We start from the raw sequence: 16,123 nt of genomic DNA, 5'->3' as shown, positions 1-16,123 counted from the left end.
CTGGATTATGACCCTTTGCCTCTCTTTGACCTTGAGTTTGGATTACCCTTTAAATAAACCCTGCAGTTAGATCCTCCACTTTGGAGGTCTGTGTACCCGTGGGTAGGCAACATGTGGAGGAAACGCATGTGGGTGGGACTTGAGACCTGCCAGGACTGTCCACGGTTCCTGACCCGTCAAGGCCGCCCTCAGCTCCAGACCTGCCATGGCCGCCTACGGCTCCTGACATGCCATGGCCGCCTATGGCTCCTGACCTGCTATGGCCACCCTCAGCTCCAGACCTGCCATGGACGTCCACGGCTCCTCACCCGCCATGGCTGCCTACTGTTCCTGACCCACCATGGCTGCCCATGACCCCTGACTCGTCACAGATGCCCGAGACTCCTGACCCGCCGTGACGGCCAGAGGTCCTAGAACTGCCCTGGGGAGGGGGAGGTAATGTTAATATCACGCCTTCCAGTCTCCAGTTACCACCATCCTCCTGTTCTACACACCTGTCTGCACTTCCCTCATCAGTCTTCCCGCCATCTCCCCAGATTCCCAGCACCTGTTTGTCCTCATCAGCACTCCCTTTAAGTTGGACTCACTCCCTGCACTCCTTGTCTGTTATATTGTTTACCATATGTGTGTTACGCTGTTGTTTTGCTCGTTGATGTAATTAAAGCCCTTATTATTATGGATTTCCGTACTCGCCTCGTCTCTACAGCACACCGCGTAACAATAATGTTCTTAAAGTGCTCTATTTTTGCGCACTATTTTTGTACTTAATATACTAAAAACTCTACTTTAGAACATTGTAGGGAAAACACCCTAGGAAGTAAAATTAGCTCAAATGAAATATTTATAGGGAATTATAAAGAGTTGTTTAGATTACGACCGAGCAACTGATTCGTCCAGCGTTCATTTGCTCGAGCCGTAATTAAGCTCTGGTAACGGATATAAATATCCAACAATCGTGAAAACCCTGATTAAAGCAGGTAGCTTGATCACAGTTTAAGACATTAAATCATAAAGCACATAATACAAGACACTTTCCTTTTAAAATCTACAAGAGATTTTATTTATTCTAACACAAACTAATCTAACACAAAGGCACGCACATACACACACACACACACACACACACACATTCATACGCGTTGCAGTAAGAAGGAAATGAGAGAGAAAGAGTTTTGAAAGAGAGAGAGAGAGAGAGAGAGAGAGAGAGAGAGAGATCTGATTGACCGAATTCCTATCAATGCATTTCAAAGACCAGAACGAACCATGAATCATTCATTTAAATACACCAGTTCAGTTTTCATTTGGAGGTACTTGCTTGCGTTGACTAAGGTGAATTTCCCTCGTCGTGCAGAGAGGGGTTTCCCAAGTCGATGATTGGTCCAGATCAGGTCCGTGTGGAATAATGAAGGAAGTCTCTTTGTCGCTGGAGTTGAAGCGGCAAAAGTCTTTGGTTGAACTTTGCGGCGAAACTTAGGACATAAGACTTTCAGCGGTAAAGGAAAATTAAGTAAAGAAAAGAAAAGTGAGTGAAGGTTGGATGGCTTGAATGAGCGGCTGGTCTGTTCTTCTTGTCACTCCATTGTTCTTGGTAGCTACTTGTCTTGGCTTCTTTTCCCAGAACAGAACCAACTCCTTTCTCGTTTACTAACCAACTTCTCTCCGTTCACTATCTTGCAATATGATCATTTAAACTTAGTTGTTTTTCACACCTCTGAGGAGTCTTGGCCAATCAGACATTGTCCTGTTTCAAGAGGGCCTTCCTCTGCCCCCAATAAAACATAAGTGTTACATCCCGGTCTGTCTCTGCTTTAGCAGTTTGCCATTTTAACATAATTGCTGTTAAATGGGATACAATACATTTTAAACAGATTTCATTCAAGTCAGGATATAGGAAAGGGGGAAAGAATCAAATTAAGTCCAAATAAGGCATACTTTCAGTCATTCAGTCAAGAGTTAACACATTTACATGAATTGTGAGTGTTCTAAAGCCTAACTGTTTACAGGTAGTACTTGTGGACACATAATGCAAAATGTATGTAGTTAAAAGATGTTTGATAAGTCCGTTAAAATTGTTGGAACAATTTTGAAGCATATTTATTTGTTCAACAGTCTCTTTGGCTTTCCTGTGAAGTAAGGAAACAAAAGGGTCTGGATTGTCTCTCTGTCTTCTTGGGTGACCCTTTGGTATGTCGCTTCTGCTATCAGGAAGCATGTGTCGTAAAAGTAATCAGCCTGGCTTTAACTGCAGACGGGCCAGAGCCGGAACCTCAATTCTGAATTAGAATTATGTTTTGAAAGAATCATCTGAATGATTCATTTGTCTGGTTCGTCCACAGTTCTTACAACATCTAAGTGTACTTAATTGTGCTATTTTGAGACACCATGAAATATGAACTAAACTGTGCTTTTAATATACTATCTCTGTATAATATACTATCTCTGCCATTCCAGAGCCTAGTCACATCTCAGCTGAACTTTCAGAGCCTTGTCACGTCTCAGCTGATCTTCCAGAGCCTCGTCACGTCTCAGCTGATCTTCCAGAGCCTCGTCACTTCTCAGCTGATCTTTCAGAACCTCGTCACATCTCAGCAGATCTAGAGGCTCGTCCTAAGATGGCTGCCACACCTGAGCCCTCAGCCAGGATGGCTGCCACACTTGAGCCCTCAGAGATTGCAGCGCTGGCCATTATGGCCACAGCCATTTGGTGTGTGTGGGCTGCACACACATCAGTTTCAGTCCATGAATCTGCACAAGAGCCCGCTACAGTCCATGAATCCACAAAAGAGCCCGCTCCAGTCCATGAATCCACTAAAGAGCCTAAAGCCCTGCATTTCAGCCCAAGTCTGATGGCCCTGACTTAGTACGCCCCTACGGCCAGGCTTCGGGCCAATTTTCACATCATAGTTAACATGTGGGCCGGGCCTCTGGCCTTTTTTGGGTTATCCTTCTTTTTATATTTTTAGACATTAATAAAAAAAAATGAGAAGTTGACGTCGACAATAGAAAAACAAACATAGAAAGACATTTCATAACCTCCTAACTTTCATAATCTGATAATTACACTGACATATGACTGACATGACAGTCTCACGCACGCACGCAGGCACGCACACAGAAGGTTTTCCATCAGCGCGACCCATGATTCACCTCATGTGCAAATAATGGAGAATATTAAGAGAAAAATCGCAGATGGCCAACTTAAAACGGTAAAAAACATCAGAGGAAAGGCAAACTTCTGGGCTGTTTTTCAAATTGTGACAACCTTAAATGATGAGCCAACTGGTTATGCACAATGTACAATTTGCAAGGCTGTGCTAAGCTACGATAGTATGAAGACGGGATCATCTCATTTACAAAGACATTGTGAGCGTGGTGGATGTATCGGTAGCGGACCAACCAGCAGCAGCAAAATATGAGTTTGAGTGATTTCCTTGCCAAACCAACTCCTTCTAGGGTGAAATCACTGATCACAGATAAATGCACGGTTGAAAAGGGAACGGTTTCATCCAGTTAGCGCAAGAGCTAATAAATGTAGGCGCAGCCCATGGACATCTGTTAGCAACAAGTTTACTCCCTGACTCCACCACAATCTCTCGAAAGTGCAAAGAACTGGCGACTGCTAAGAGAGGGGATGTGGTTTAAGAAATCAAGGTGGTCATGTCGTTGATAAATGTGGGCATGACAACTGACATGTGAACGGATGATCACCGTAAAATAAGCTACATGTAAATCACATGTCACTATGTCACACCACAATATGACATGAAGAGCAGGGTACTCACCACAACAAGCTTTCCAAACGAGGCCAAAACAGCAGACAATATTTGAAAAGAGTTGCAGCAGCAATTAGTCTCAGACCTTGGATTTGATGCCTTGGTGATGAATTGTGTTGTCTGGGTAACCGATCAGGGCGCTAATTATGTTGCCGCTCTTCGCCCATACCGGTGCCTGGACTGTCAAGACCACCTGTACAACTCTGTCCTCCGGCATGCTTTGAAGCCAGATGAGCTTTCAGAAACAGTCCCAGAAGTAGCAGAGACCCTACAGGCCGCCAAGGCTTTAGTCTGATATTTAAAGCAGTCAGGTCTGACAAGCCGGTTGTCAAAAACTGTCAAACAGATGGCAGAAACCAGATTAAGCAATGTATTTTTCACCCTGGAGTCAATTGTGTCAGTCTACGCAGAGTTACAGGAGATACTTCAGAGCCGTGGTGAGAGCCAGCGACTACACAATGTTTCCCCTGATGTTCTGGCTTTCTTGGTGCAATTTCTGCGCCCGTTCTACGACGCACAAAGGGAGTTGGAGCGGGATAAATACCCTACACTTAACCTCGTCATGCCCTGGTTTCACAAGCTGAAACACCATCGCCAGCCAGTGGTGTCAGACACTCCTTCCCAAGCTATTATCTGCCAACGACACCTTGAGTGGATAATAAAAAAAAATCCACATCCAGCCACTTCACAAACTGGCCATATTCTTATGGCCAAAGTTCAGTCAGTTAAGGATGTTTACCAAAGCACAGAGGGATGACATCTTTCAGCTGGCCAAACGTCAGATAGCCCGCTTCAGAGTGGAGGGGATGGCAGTGCAAGGGGCAGATTATTATTATTATTATTAATTCACTTTATTTGCACCTGCATACCAAGTCACTTATTACAGTAGTAGCTATAGGCCTCTAAATTAATGTATTAATCATAACCTACTTATTTATAAAATAATGATGATTCATGCAGCTGCAAGCATTTCTGTGCCTGCACCTGATGCTGCGGGCCATGCAGCAAAGAAGAGAGTGCTGGCCGAGTCTAAGGAAGAGTGGGAAAACGTGGAGCAGGACGAGGATGACGACAATGAAGTACAGCAATACATGCGCCTCAATCACAACATGGAATGTGATTGACGAGATGTGCTGCTCTGTTGGAAACAGCACGAGACCCTGCTACCGCAACTGTCAAGACTGGCTCGCTCTGTGTTTAGTGTCCCCGCCAGCAGCAGCAGCAGCGAACGTCTCTTCAGCACAGCGGGAAGAGTTATAGAAGAGAGGAGGACTGCGTTAAAACCTTCCTCTGTGGATGCTATTCTTTTTCTCCACGATGCTCTGTAAGAGACTGTTCTAACTTTATTTTCGTTTAACAGTTGGAAACTACTGATGTTTTTAGTTTGATTGGACTTTATTTTCGTTTAACTGTAGGCCATTCTTTTTTCCATTAGTTTCCATGTTCTGTGATGCATTTTTGAGGTAAGATAACCTGCAAGTTTGTTTTTAATTTATTTAATTTGTTTAGATTGTAGGCTACTGCTCATTTAGTTTGCGAGCGCTGTTGCGAGCAGCCTGAGCCTGCCTCAGTATTTCAAAAAATGTTGTTTTACTCACTGTGGTTTAATAAATAAACATTTATTAAACTAACTGTCTGTGTGATATGCTTGAAGTGTTTTATATCTATGGATTTTATTGCAGCCAAGTAAAGTATTAGCGTTGATTTGAGAGGCTAAATTGATCAAACATGTTTTACTCGCTTTCGGTTCGGCTGCTTAATCGTCATTTAAAAGAAACTGCTCCAAACATTTGTCTGAAAAGAAACATAACTAACAAAACTGGCCTATTTTAATGGCTGCAAATAGGGCAGGCTGCTGCTGTGTAATGAAGAAAAAAAAGAAAAAAAGCCTGTGTCAGACTCGGGCTGATAATTCTGATGAGCTGTCGGACACAGGTCGGGCTAGGGCCTGAGCGTCTCGGGCCAGGGCCGGGCTTGGGCCTAGATTTGAGGCCCGTGCAGGGCTCTACAAGAGCCCGCTCCAGTCCTTGAATCTGCTCCAGAGCCCGCTCCAGTCCATGAACCCACTCTAGAGCCCATCTCAACCCAAGAACCTGCTCCAGAGCTTTCTTCAGTTTGAGAGTCCACTCCAGAGTTTGCTTTGTTCTAGAGCCCAGCCTTGTGACCTATGAACTTCCTGTCTGTCTTGATATGACCACGGAACTCATCCCTGAGTTCCTGTCTGCCTTGTTATGAACACAGAAACCGCTCCTTAGGAGGGGGGCTATGTCACAATCCCTGTCTGTGTTCCCTGTGTCTCCACTGTTTGTGCACTTCATGTTTCCCTGCCACTCTACTCACCTGTTAAAAATATTTCATTTCAGTAAAAGCTTCATGTAAAGCTTTTACTACATTGATTCCACTTCCAATGTTCCGCAGAATATGTGGTCTGCATAGGGCACTAACTACCAACGGGACACACCATCCCACCCTCTATGAGGGCACCATCAACACCCTACCCCCAGAAAGAAATTTCAACAAAGGTGGCAACTGAAGTTGACCCATTGGGACCCATTTGGCCAGTGTCTACCTCAAGCAATCCTGTTACTTTCTTCTTTTTTTCTACTGTACATTCTTTAAAGTAATGACTCATTCACTAGTAGTATTCACTAGCATTCAGATTGTCAGGGTTATGTCTAATAGAGAAAAAGGACCCAGATGCAGAATGGAAAAGGGATGACATTTACAAGACAAGACAAGGCACAAATAAGGATGGTGATGAGTAAGGACAATCCAAACAGAAGGACAGGGCAGTCAACAGGAGGATGGGAAGACAGATGAGATCAGACCCGGGTAAAGCTAGGCTGGAGAACCAAGGAGATGGAGTAGCAGCAGACAACGGCAACAGGCAGTAGCTTGAGACACCAGAGGCTTGAAACTTTAAGCTGCAACTGAAGCTGTATCAGTCTCATGGCCCAGTCTTGAGAACAGCACCCAGGGTGGATCAGGATGCAGGACAGGAACACACACAAGACACAATACAAGACAACAAGAGAGAACAACATAAAAAAAAGCAAAACAGAAATAAAATTAGACTTAGCACAGCGACTAGAGAAAACAAAATGAAGAAACTAATTTAACTGCAGATAGCAAATAAAACAAAAATATAAACAAAAAGGAGAAATCTAGAAATAAATAACTGAAACTACAAAAAGAAAAAAGACCAAATCAAAGTAGAAACCAAAAATTAAGACTTGAGAAAACTAGAGCAAAAGACTGGAACTAGATAAATAGCACGGTCATGTATCAGTAGACAAGCAAGGATTTCTCACTGCATGAAAAATGGGATTTTCGTCCCCGTAAACAGCCGGGAATCTCCCTAATTTTCGACAATTAACGGCAATTTACAGCCTGTGAACATCGCGTTCGTCTGTGCCACATATTGAAGGAAACGAACCATGACGTATGTGGAGCTCGTGGAGGCGCTAATGGCTCTAATTATTAGCATATGAATAGCAGCGCCCGCGCCTTGCCAGAGAATGGCTTGAATTTCCTCACTCAGTATTGGTTGAAACTACTACATTTAAACAAGAAAAATCACTCGTGATTTGTTGGCAGATCTGTTACTATTGGTCACCCTGGATCATTATAAATTTAAACCCCAAAATTATAATAATTATAATAATTATATATATATATATATATATATATATATATATATATATATATATATATATATATATATATATATGTAATTTTATATATACATATGCTATTATGTTGTATATTCATGTCATTGTTATCCTACACTATTATTACCATCAAGGACATGAATTTATTGAGGAAAGGAAAATTTGCCAGGGACGTGCTGTTTATTCAAAGAAAGAGCTTTATTAGCACACTTTATTAGCACAAACACAAACACACAACGATGTACAAAACGTAGGAGATCTGCCCACACAACAAATGGGAAGCTCACGAGAAGCCCAAAATCCTACAGCACCATGAAATGTCCGTTTTCCGCTTCGGAGCTGTAGGTAACTAGCAGCATTCTGTCTGAATTCAGTCCATTTTGCAGACGTCTGTGGTGCGTTGTCCTGTACTTTGGAATCGCCTCAAATCTCGACTGCAGCGCGGCACAGAGCTCGGTGCAATCCATCCAGACACCCCGTCAACGATGCCGTCTTCCTCATCAGACATCAGGTCTACGGTAGCGCACTTCCAAAGGCCCACCACATCCTCAGCTAGCACACGGTCTTGCTTCTAGCAGCTGTAAAAACAACAGATAAAGAGAATCAGTATTGCGCAATGTACTGCATATGGACTCAACACATCTATTAATGCACCTGAAAAATAGTCACATTGACCAAAAACTGATATAATCTAATAAATCTTACCCTCTTTCTTCTCGCTCAACTCCGAGCTGAACGCTTCACAGCTTCCGCCTGCGATGCAAGATCTGGATGTTTGTACGTTACCTGAAGCTCCTGCGTACTGTCTCGTAATATGTCTTACAGGCAGCTGGAAAACAATTAAATGAGAGTGATATGAATAAAAAACAACATGTAAAAGAACTTAAACAATAAAAACAATAAAGGAGAAAATAGTAAAAGTTACTTAAACTTGTGCTACTTAAAAAAAGCTTTGCTTTTAGGCTACTTTTAGCTTAGATAGCAGTCTTACCGCAATCTTAGGATTGTGCACCCGTCTTCTCTTCTTAGAGTTAGTATCTTCCACACAGTTTTTCGAATCCAAAGCAGCCAACCTATCTTCTATGGACATCAACCTGGAGTTTACTAAAGTGAACTGCTCACATCGGCAGCCCACTGATAGCATTCAGCAGTTTCTTCTCGCCGGTGTTACGGATCAACTGGGGATCATGTTAACTGGGGGCGCGCGCGAGCACGCAGATAGTTTTACCTGGATTTCCAGCAGATGTTACACGGCGACAGATTCGTCACATGCGATATTCCACGGATTATAGATTAAAAAAACGTATGTTTCACCAGCTGTATAATGCGTAATAAATCGCCTCGATTATGCGGTGTTTGTTCCTGCGCTTTTGGAGCAGTTTTAAGGAAGTTTATCATGCTCTCACGTCACGCTCACAACAAACCACGCCCACGTTAACATGGGACACTAGTTTCAATGAATGTTAAACTTGTCAACGAAATTAAGTAAAGTATAAATATTCATTTTCAACAATAGTGTATCATATTGTGTCTGTAGTGTGCTGCCATGTTTTCTAAACATAAATTACGAGAGACCGATTAAGCTAAAATTAGCAGTAGGCTATCTAAAGCAAACGTGAATTGCAAAGTCCTTAATGTTTTTATTAACAAGTCTTGTTAATTAAGTTGGCTTGAAAAAGCCAACTTACTGATCTACTACTTAAGCTTATTATTAAGTTGGCTTGAAAAAGCCAACTTACTGATCTACGTCTTAAGCTTATTAAGTTGGCTTTGAAAAAGCCAACTTACTGATCTACGTCTTAAGCTTATTATTAAGTTGGCTTGAAAAAGCCAACTTACTGATATTGTACTTAAGCTTATTAAGTTGGCTTGAAAAAGCCAACTTACTGTAATCCTATTTAAACTTATTATTATTATTAAGTTGGCTTGAAAAAGCCAACTTACTGTAATCCTATTTAAACTTATTATTATTATTATTATTATTATTATTATTATTCTTACTTGAATTTCCAAGACTAACTCCTCCTAGAGCTTTAACTCCACAAACTCCAAACTCGGACTAGACCTTCAAACTGTTCTGACTTAGTGTGCTATATCTTTTCTAACTGATCCGACTTACGGTTTTCCTAAAAATGACTATTAAAGCTCGGAAAAATCCCATTGACTTTCATTGACGGAATGTTCAAATGAGCCAAGACATTCAAACTCCAACTGTCAAAATTCAAATTTAAACTACGGAAGCCTATTAGACTCAAAAACTCAATTAGACTCAACTGCCATTCTATGTACTATTTCTAATCCATTGAAACTCATTAAACTCTATCTATCTATCTATCTATCTATCTATCTATCTATCTATCTATCTATCTATCTATCTATCTATCTATCTATCTATCTATCTATCTATCTATCTATCTATCTATCTATCTAACTCATTCAAACTCATCTATCTATCTATCTATCTATCTATCTATCTATCTATCTATCTATCTATCTATCTATCTCATTCAAACTCATCTATCTATCTATCTATCTCATTCAAACTTATCTATCTATCTATCTATCTATCTATCTATCTATCTATCTATCTATCTATCTATCTATCTATCTATCTATCTATCTATCTATCTCATTCAAACTTATCTATCTATCTATCTATCTATCTATCTATCTATCTATCTATCTATCTATCTATCTATCTATCTATCTATCTATCTATCTATCTATCTATCTATCTATCATCACTGGTAGCTGCCAAGCCACTCCCTAGCAACCAAACAGAGTACCCTAGCAACCATTTTGGAAAATCTATATCTCTGCATCAGAACATCATAGAGACATGGGGGTTGGTTTATAATGTCAAGCAGCCTTTGGAGTATCATCACTGGTAGCTGCCAAGCCACTCCCTAGCAACCAAATGGAGTACCCTAGCAACCGTTTTGCAAAATCTATATCTCTGCATCAGAACATCGTACAGACATGGGGATTGGTTTATATTGTCAAGCAGCCTTTGGAGTATCATCACTGGTAGCTGCCAAGCCACTCCCTAGCAACCAAACAGAGTACCCTAGCAACCGTTTTGCAAAATCTATATCTCTGCATCAGAACATCGTACAGACATGGGGGTTGGTTTATATTGTCAAGCAGCCTTTGGAGTATCATCATTGGTAGCTGCAAAGCCACTCCCTAGCAACCAAACAGAGTACCCTAGCAACCATTTTGTAAAATCTATATCTCTGCATCAGAACATCGTACAGACATGGGGGTTGGTTTATATTGTCAAGCAGCCTTTGGAGTATCATCATTGGTAGCTGCAAAGCCACTCCCTAGCAACCAAACAGAGTACCCTAGCAACCGTTTTGCAAAATCTATATCTCTGCATCAGAACATCGTACAGACATGGGGGTTGGTTTATATTGTCAAGCAGCCTTTGGAGTATCATCATTGGTAGCTGCAAAGCCACTCCCTAGCAACCAAACAGAGTACCCTAGCAACCGTTTTGCAAAATCTATATCTCTGCATCAGAACATCGTACAGACATGGGGGTTGGTTTATATTGTCAAGCAGCCTTTGGAGTATAATCATTGGTAGCTGCAAAGCCACTCCCTAGCAACCAAACAGAGTACCCTAGCAACCGTTTTGCAAAATCTATATCTCTGCATCAGAACATCGTACAGACATGGGGGTTGGTTTATATTGTCAAGCAGCCTTTGGAGTATAATCATTGGTAGCTGCAAAGCCACTCCCTAGCAACCAAACAGAGTACCCTAGCAACCGTTTTGCAAAATCTATATCTCTGCATCAGAACATCGTAGAGACATGGCGGTTGGCTCTTTTGACTCATGCTAGCAATCTGGACTTCCAACATGCTACACATGCTAGCAGTGAATAGCTACATGCTAATAGTGATTAGCCTAATGTTAAATCTAACTACTAAACTAAAACTTAAACTTTTAAACTGAAAACTCTCAAACTTCACACTTTTAAAACTACTTCAAACTTTCTGGACCGGCTTTTTCAAGCCAACTTAAAGTTTGTCCTCAAACTTTTTTATCTAGTTATTATTATTATTCTTCTTACTTGAATTTCCAAGACTAACTCCTCCTAGAGCTTTAACTCCACAAACTCCAAACTCGGACTAGACCTTCAAACTGTTCTGACTTAGTGTGCTATATCTTTTCTAACTGATCCGACTTACGGTTTTCCTAAAAATGACTATTAAAGCTCGGAAAAATCCCATTGACTTTCATTGACGGAATGTTCAAATGAGCCAAGACATTCAAACTCCAACTGTCAAAATTCAAATTTAAACTACGGAAGCCTATTAGACTCAAAAACTCAATTAGACTCAACTGCCATTCTATGTACTATTTCTAATCCATTGAAACTCATTAAACTCTATCTATCTATCTATCTATCTATCTATCTATCTATCTATCTATCTATCTATCTATCTATCTATCTATCTATCTATCTAACTCATTCAAACTAAATCTATCTATCTATCTATCTATCTATCTATCTATCTATCTATCTATCTATCTCATTCAAACTCATCTATCTATCTAACTCATTCAAACTCATCTATCTATCTATCTATCTATCTATCTATCTATCTATCTATCTATCTATCTATCTATCTATCTAACTCATTCATACTCATCTATCTATCTATCTATCTATCTATCTATCTATCTATCTATCTATCTATCTCTATCTATCTATCTATCTATCTCATTCAAACTCATCTATCTATCTATCTATCTATCTCATTCAAACTCATCTATCTATCTATCTATCTCATTCAAACTTATCTATCTATCTATCTATCTATCTATCTATCTATCTATCTATCTATCTCATTCAAACTTATCTATCTATCTATCTATCTATCTATCTATCTATCTATCTATCTATCTATCTATCTATCTATCTATCTATCTATCTATCTATCTATCTATCTATCTATCTATCTATCTATCTATCTATCTATCATCACTGGTAGCTGCCAAGCCACTCCCTAGCAACCAAACAGAGTACCCTAGCAACCATTTTGGAAAATCTATATCTCTGCATCAGAACATCATAGAGACATGGGGGTTGGTTTATAATGTCAAGCAGCCTTTGGAGTATCATCACTGGTAGCTGCCAAGCCACTCCCTAGCAACCAAATGGAGTACCCTAGCAACCGTTTTGCAAAATCTATATCTCTGCATCAGAACATCGTACAGACATGGGGGTTGGTTTATATTGTCAAGCAGCCTTTGGAGTATAATCATTGGTAGCTGCAAAGCCACTCCCTAGCAACCAAACAGAGTACCCTAGCAACCGTTTTGCAAAATCTATATCTCTGCATCAGAACATCGTAGAGACATGGCGGTTGGCTCTTTTGACTCATGCTAGCAATCTGGACTTCCAACATGCTACACATGCTAGCAGTGAATAGCTACATGCTAATAGTGATTAGCCTAATGTTAAATCTAACTACTAAACTAAAACTTAAACTTTTAAACTGAAAACTCTCAAACTTCACACTTTTAAAACTACTTCAAACTTTCTGGACCGGCTTTTTCAAGCCAACTTAAAGTTTGTCCTCAAACTTTTTTATCTAGTTATTATTATTATTCTTCTTACTTGAATTTCCAAGACTAACTCCTCCTAGAGCTTTAACTCCACAAACTCCAAACTCGGACTAGACCTTCAAACTGTTCTGACTTAGTGTGCTATATCTTTTCTAACTGATCCGACTTACGGTTTTCCTAAAAATGACTATTAAAGCTCGGAAAAATCCCATTGACTTTCATTGACGGAATGTTCAAATGAGCCAAGACATTCAAACTCCAACTGTCAAAATTCAAATTTAAACTACGGAAGCCTATTAGACTCAAAAACTCAATTAGACTCAACTGCCATTCTATGTACTATTTCTAATCCATTGAAACTCATTAAACTCTATCTATCTATCTATCTATCTATCTATCTATCTATCTATCTATCTATCTATCTATCTATCTATCTATCTATCTATCTATCTATCTATCTAACTCATTCAAACTAAATCTATCTATCTATCTATCTATCTATCTATCTATCTATCTATCTATCTATCTATCTATCTATCTATCTATCTAACTCATTCAAACTCATCTATCTATCTATCTATCTATCTATCTATCTATCTATCTATCTATCTATCTATCTATCTATCTATCTATCTATCTATCTATCTATCTAACTCATTCATACTCATCTATCTATCTATCTATCTATCTATCTATCTATCTATCTATCTATCTATCTCTATCTATCTATCTATCTATCTCATTCAAACTCATCTATCTATCTATCTATCTATCTATCTCATTCAAACTCATCTATCTATCTATCTATCTCATTCAAACTTATCTATCTATCTATCTATCTATCTATCTATCTATCTATCTCATTCAAACTTATCTATCTATCTATCTATCTATCTATCTATCTATCTATCTATCTATCTATCTATCTATCTATCTATCTATCTATCATCACTGGTAGCTGCCAAGCCACTCCCTAGCAACCAAACAGAGTACCCTAGCAACCATTTTGGAAAATCTATATCTCTGCATCAGAACATCATAGAGACATGGGGGTTGGTTTATAATGTCAAGCAGCCTTTGGAGTATCATCACTGGTAGCTGCCAAGCCACTCCCTAGCAACCAAATGGAGTACCCTAGCAACCGTTTTGCAAAATCTATATCTCTGCATCAGAACATCGTACAGACATGGGGGTTGGTTTATATTGTCAAGCAGCCTTTGGAGTATCATCATTGGTAGCTGCAAAGCCACTCCCTAGCAACCAAACAGAGTACCCTAGCAACCGTTTTGCAAAATCTATATCTCTGCATCAGAACATCGTACAGACATGGGGATTGGTTTATATTGTCAAGCAGCCTTTGGAGTATCATCACTGGTAGCTGCCAAGCCACTCCCTAGCAACCAAACAGAGTACCCTAGCAACCGTTTTGCAAAATCTATATCTCTGCATCAGAACATCGTACAGACATGGGGGTTGGTTTATATTGTCAAGCAGCCTTTGGAGTATCATCATTGGTAGCTGCAAAGCCACTCCCTAGCAACCAAACAGAGTACCCTAGCAACCGTTTTGTAAAATCTATATCTCTGCATCAGAACATCGTACAGACATGGGGGTTGGTTTATATTGTCAAGCAGCCTTTGGAGTATCATCATTGGTAGCTGCAAAGCCACTCCCTAGCAACCAAACAGAGTACCCTAGCAACCGTTTTGCAAAATCTATATCTCTGCATCAGAACATCGTACAGACATGGGGGTTGGTTTATATTGTCAAGCAGCCTTTGGAGTATCATCATTGGTAGCTGCAAAGCCACTCCCTAGCAACCAAACAGAGTACCCTAGCAACCGTTTTGCAAAATCTATATCTCTGCATCAGAACATCGTACAGACATGGGGGTTGGTTTTTATTGTCAAGCAGCCTTTGGAGTATCATCATTGGTAGCTGCAAAGCCACTCCCTAGCAACCAAACAGAGTACCCTAGCAACCGTTTTGCAAAATCTATATCTCTGCATCAGAACATCGTACAGACATGGGGGTTGGTTTATATTGTCAAGCAGCCTTTGGAGTATCATCACTGGTAGCTGCCAAGCCACTCCCTAGCAACCAAACAGAGTACCCTAGCAACCGTTTTGCAAAATCTATATCTCTGCATAAGAACATTGTAGAGACATGGGGGTTGGCTCTTTTGACTCATGCTAGCAATCTGGACTTCCAACATGCTACACATGCTAGCAGTGAATAGTTACATGCTAATAGTGATTAGCCTAATGTTAAATCTAACTACTAAACTAAAACTTAAACTTTTAAACTGAAAACTCTCAAACTTCACACTTTTAAAACTACTTCAAACTTTCTGGACCGGCTTTTTCAAGCCAACTTAAAGTTTGTCCTCAAACTTTTTTATCTAGTTATTATTATTCTTCTTCTTACTTGAATTTCCAAGACTAACTGCTCCTAGAGATTTAACTCCACAAACTCCAAACTCGGACTAGACCTTCAAACTGTTCTGACTTAGTGTGCTATATCTTTTCTAACTGATCCGACTTACGGTTTTCCTAAAAATGACAATTAAAGCTCTGAAAAATCCCATTGACTTTCATTGACGGAATGTTCAAATGAGCCAAGACTTTCAAATTCCAACTGTCAAAATTCAAATTCAAACTATGGAAGCCCATTAGACTCAAAAACTCAATTAGACTCAACTGCCATTCTATGTACTATTTCTAATCCATTGAAACTCATTAAACTATCTATCTATCTAACTCATTCAAACTCATCTATCTATCTATCTATCTATCTATCTATCTATCTATCTATCTATCTATCTATCTATCTATCTATCTATCTATCTATCTATCTATCTATCTATCTATCATCACTGGTAGCTGCCAAGCCACTTCCTAGCAACCAAATGGAGTACCTTAGCAACCGTTTTGCAAAATCTATATCTCTGCATCAGAACATCGTACAGACATGGGGGTTGGTTTATATTGTCAAGCAGCCTTTGGAGTATCATCATTGGTAGCTGCCAAGCAACTCCCTAGCAACCAAACAGAGTACCCTAGCAACCGTTTTGTAAAATCTATATCTCTGCATCAGA

This window comes from Chanodichthys erythropterus, chromosome 13 (assembly GCF_024489055.1).
Source record: "Chanodichthys erythropterus isolate Z2021 chromosome 13, ASM2448905v1, whole genome shotgun sequence".
NCBI classification, from domain to species: domain Eukaryota; kingdom Metazoa; phylum Chordata; class Actinopteri; order Cypriniformes; family Xenocyprididae; genus Chanodichthys; species Chanodichthys erythropterus.
Note: the sequence above shows the minus strand (reverse complement) of the source record.